The sequence below is a fragment of the Maniola jurtina genome, chromosome 5 (assembly GCF_905333055.1).
Source record: "Maniola jurtina chromosome 5, ilManJurt1.1, whole genome shotgun sequence".
Classification (NCBI taxonomy): Eukaryota; Metazoa; Arthropoda; class Insecta; order Lepidoptera; family Nymphalidae; genus Maniola; species Maniola jurtina.
Genome location: NC_060033.1, coordinates 946,316 through 950,905, shown reverse-complemented (window position 1 = coordinate 950,905; position 4,590 = coordinate 946,316).

Sequence of the window (4,590 nt, the reverse complement as noted above, 5' to 3'; positions counted from 1 at the left end):
AGCTATTCCATCAAACACTTTTATGAACCTAGCTGATAACTAATAGTTATGTACACAACTATTCATATTTTCAAAATAAAACTATCTGCAATTACTTTGTTAAATTAAGATTATTTAAGTAGTTTATTATTTTTAATTTGCAATAGGATTATTTTTCTATTGCAAATTCAAAACAACAAACTTTTCCTTTACCTATTCGCTCTTAAAATTTTTATGATTCTTAAAAAAGTAATCGCTTAAACCTAAAATTATAATTTTAGAAAAAACGCGTTGTGACTGTTCGACTGCGCTATAATATCTTGAGTACCTATTTATGAAAATTTACAAAAATAAAAGTAATATAGGTAGGGAGGTGGGTATACAAAAGGATTAAGTCTCCCATCATTCCAGAAGGTGGCTAAAAATAACATCTTGAGTCTTGACGTTTCAATTAACATTAATGAAACAAATATAAGCATTCAGAATACACCCACAGCTTTCACGTATTTACACAAAGTACTGTACAATCGCATAATCTGAATGAAAGCTTACGTCTCATCTAAATAACTATACACATGAATATAACCTGTATTATGTAGGCAATAGAGGGTTTAATAGTGTACAGAATGACAATTGTAATTCCAAACTAGCCCTGTAAATTGTGCTCCCGTAATGATGTTTGCTCGACATAGCGTTTTAATTAATTATACATTCAAATTAATCCGTATTTATGGGATAATTAACTAGATCATGGCGTCAATACATTTCGTAGTTGAGGTGTTAGCTATACTCTGAGAGATGACTGCAAAATATTTCGAACTCAGGAGATCTTTTACACGTTGGCAGTCCACGTCCATGCCGTACCATAATTTTCATAAAATAACAATATAAGTTTAATTTCAAGAATTTCTAACAGTCATCTCTCGACCTATCCCCTACGGTCGGCCTCAGAATTCGAGTAGCAATTTAGCGAAACTATTGCATCAACAACCTGTCGCTTTTATAACCCTTTTCTATAAACACAACACACACACCTAACGCGTGTGCATAACCGTGCCACGCCAATATGATCATTAAAGTGCTAAACGACTTACGGCCTTTGAAGGTACATGTATCCATATTAACGGTTCAAGTTCTAACGGTCATCTCTTTGCCTTATCCCCTAGTGATGTACATGTTACTTCAAATACAAAAAGGATACAAACTGAAAAAAAAAACTTTATTACAGGAGAGATTCAAAGTTTTGAAATTTCTTTTTGTCTTTAGCTTTGTGTTCTTTCATCAATAATATGCATGTTATATATCATTAAAAGCGTATTTTAAAACTGCATTTTATGGTATAAGTGTTGTCTTAATAGATGTATTAGCGTATCCAAATTAACGGTGAAGTTCTAACGGTCATCTCTTGACCTATCCCCTAGTGATGTACATGTATTCAAATCAACGGTTCAAGTTCGGCTGTCACTCTGTCAACTCATTTATTAGTGGATGTAAAACCCGTGGCGTTTTTACGCCTTGTTTCCATGTCGCGGGTGAATTACGGCATTAATTGCACAATATAAATACATCTTGTGGATACGCCCGTCGATGGAGACGCTTTAACGACCTTCCCACGATTGTCGATCGATTTAGTTCTATTTTATCGATGATAGAATAGACTACATGCGATCATTTTTATCTTAACTAAAATTAATGGTTAAATCTGGTTAACGATTAACAGGGCTAGCTCTCCGTCACTTACTCCATACAATCGTAGTCCCAATTTCATTTGAATATTAAGCAACCAAAGTCCATGAAATTTTGCAGAGATATTTTAGAAACTAATATCTGTGCCTGTAGTATTTTAGATTTTTCTAAAAATATGTAGTTTTAAAATTATAGGGGCTCAAACATTTGTATGTGAATTTTTAAGACCGCGTAACTTTGAAACCGAATATTTTAACGGAAATCTGGAAAACCACAGGCATAGATATTAGTTCCCGGAACGTTTCTACAAAATTCTATTGAGTATGATTGGTTAGTATTCCAATGAGAGACGAACTACGTTTGTATGGAGCGAGTGACGGAGAGACCCCTCTTAACTTTATTATGTAGATTTGGTGTGACTTTGCTGCTGTGACACAATCAATGCGACAATGCTTTCTTACAACTTCCGCCGCAAGAGTAGCATTGATTGTGCTTACACTGTACGACATTCTACTCATCAATTCATGTCCTATAGAGCTTTTAGAGTTCCGTAGCCGTATACGCTATATAGCTCTATACGGCTCCATACTTGCTATTACTAAGCCTCCGCTTCCGCCCATCTGTCAGCAGATTGTATCTCATGAACCTTAATAGGTAGAATTGAAATTTTCAGTGTGTATTTTTGTTGCCGCTATAACAACAAATAATATAAATTTCAAAATGGACGCCATGCAAATTAAAAAAAATTAAAATCCATACTAATATAATATTATAAATGCGAAAGTGTGTCTATCTGTCTGTCTGCTACCTTTTCACGGCCCAACAGCGTAACCGATTCTGACGAAATTTGGTACAGGGTTAGCTTATATCCTGGGGACGGACATAGGTTGCTTTCTATCCCGGAAAATCAAAGATTTCCCGCGAGATTCCAAATGACTCATCCACTTGACTGATTTGTATGAAATTTGGTACCGAAGTAGCTTGCGTCCCTGTAATCGAAATAGGCAACTTTTTATCCCGGAAAATCAAACAGTTCCCACGGGATCTATAAAAATCTAAATCGACGCAAACGAAGTCGCGGGCATCCTCTAGTAGTCTAGTACATATCTATACTATATTATCGATGGTACAGAACCCTTTTATGAAAAAGATTTTTTTGAAAAACATTCAGTATTGTAGAACAGTCGCGTTTTTTAATTTTTTATTTGGGTAAGTAGGTACTTACCCAAATGCATAATGTCGATACTTGTATAATACATAGGTAAATTTTTTTTTTCGCGTAAAAATCATTCAAAGCAAAAACGTATATTTTGAAAGCGCAACTAAACAATTTATCTAAAGAGCAAAAACACACACGACGCGTCCCTCGGGGCGATCCTCCGAATCTATGGTAATCCGGCGATCAAATGCTAATCTCTTAAGACGCGAGACGAACTTGATATTTTAATCAGTAGCCAACTTCCCGGCGCGATAAAATAATCTAATTAGAGGAACTGAGCCATCACAGTATTTGTGTGTTTTTTTTTTTTGAAACAAAAGACTTTTTTTTTTTTCAGATACTAACGAACCCTTGACTGCAATTTCACCTGGTGGAAAGTGATGACAATAGTCTAAGATGGAAGCGGGCTATTATCTCTGTACCAATCGCCACAATCGGTAGGACCGTGACAAGTAACAGATACACTTTAGAAAAGATAATAATATATCTAATGTAAATAATAATATTAGTAAATAACAGATTATATTATTAAATAACAGATTAATACTTTTATTTGATATCACATTCATTAATTTTAATGAAAACTCATTATTTTCTAAACCGAATAATTAATTTGATTCAAATAATAAAGCCGAATTGTTTTCGGTTCACTGACCCTGTATTGAAAATGTTTCACAATAGTTATTGAAATTATTGAAATCAACCAGCGTGAAGGATTTTCAAATAAATATAATTAGTAAAGGTGTGCGCCCACCAGAAATATTAATTCCTACCTATACTCTATCCGCAGAATGAAGTTAGTAAAGCGCTCTCTCTGTTACGTAATCCCATACAAATGATAGAGACAAAAACTCTTAGTGGAAATTAACCATTTCGAGCCACCAACCAATCACAAACATGTAAAAACATTCGAAATTCGAAAACGTTTCGGAAACATTCGAAAACGTTCGAAATTCACTTACAAAACATAGTTTTGTTTGTGATTGGTTGTTGGTGTCTCAAAATGGTAAGCGTCCACTGTGATTTTTGCCTCTATCATTTGTATGTAACAGAGACAGCCCTATACTAACTTATTTCCGTGGATAGAGTATAAAAAAGTTAAAATTTACGATAGGCGATAACCTTTAATTTAGACGTTTTCGTCAGAACTACCGTACTGCCCTTTGATATCAAGCTCACATAACTATAAGTATGTAAATTTTATTAAGTCAATTAAGGCCTGATACGATGACGAATTAATTAATTGCTTATAAATAATCATCGGCCCTTTGATACACACACAAGTATTCAGCATATTATTAAATATAAGGCACATGCTCTGCAATGATTTTTAATATAAGAGAATTTTATTCGTACGAGTATAGGTACTCTAAGCAAACGTAGTCTGTTTCTCATATTTTCAGCCCCCGACCCAAAAATAGGGGTGTTATAAGTTTGACGTGTGTACCTGTGTATCTGTCTGTGGCATCGTAGCTCCTAAACTAATGAACCGATTTTAATTTAGTTTTTTTGTTTGAAAGTCGAGAGTGTTCTTAGCTTTAATAATCCAAGAAAATCGGTTCAGCCGTTTGAAAGTTATCAGCTCTTTTCTAGTTACTGTAACCTTCACTTGTCGGGGGTGTTATAAATTTTAATTTACACTTGTTTTAATGGGAATCGGAAAACCTCAGACACACTACACAAATTAGTTCCTACAAACGTATCTA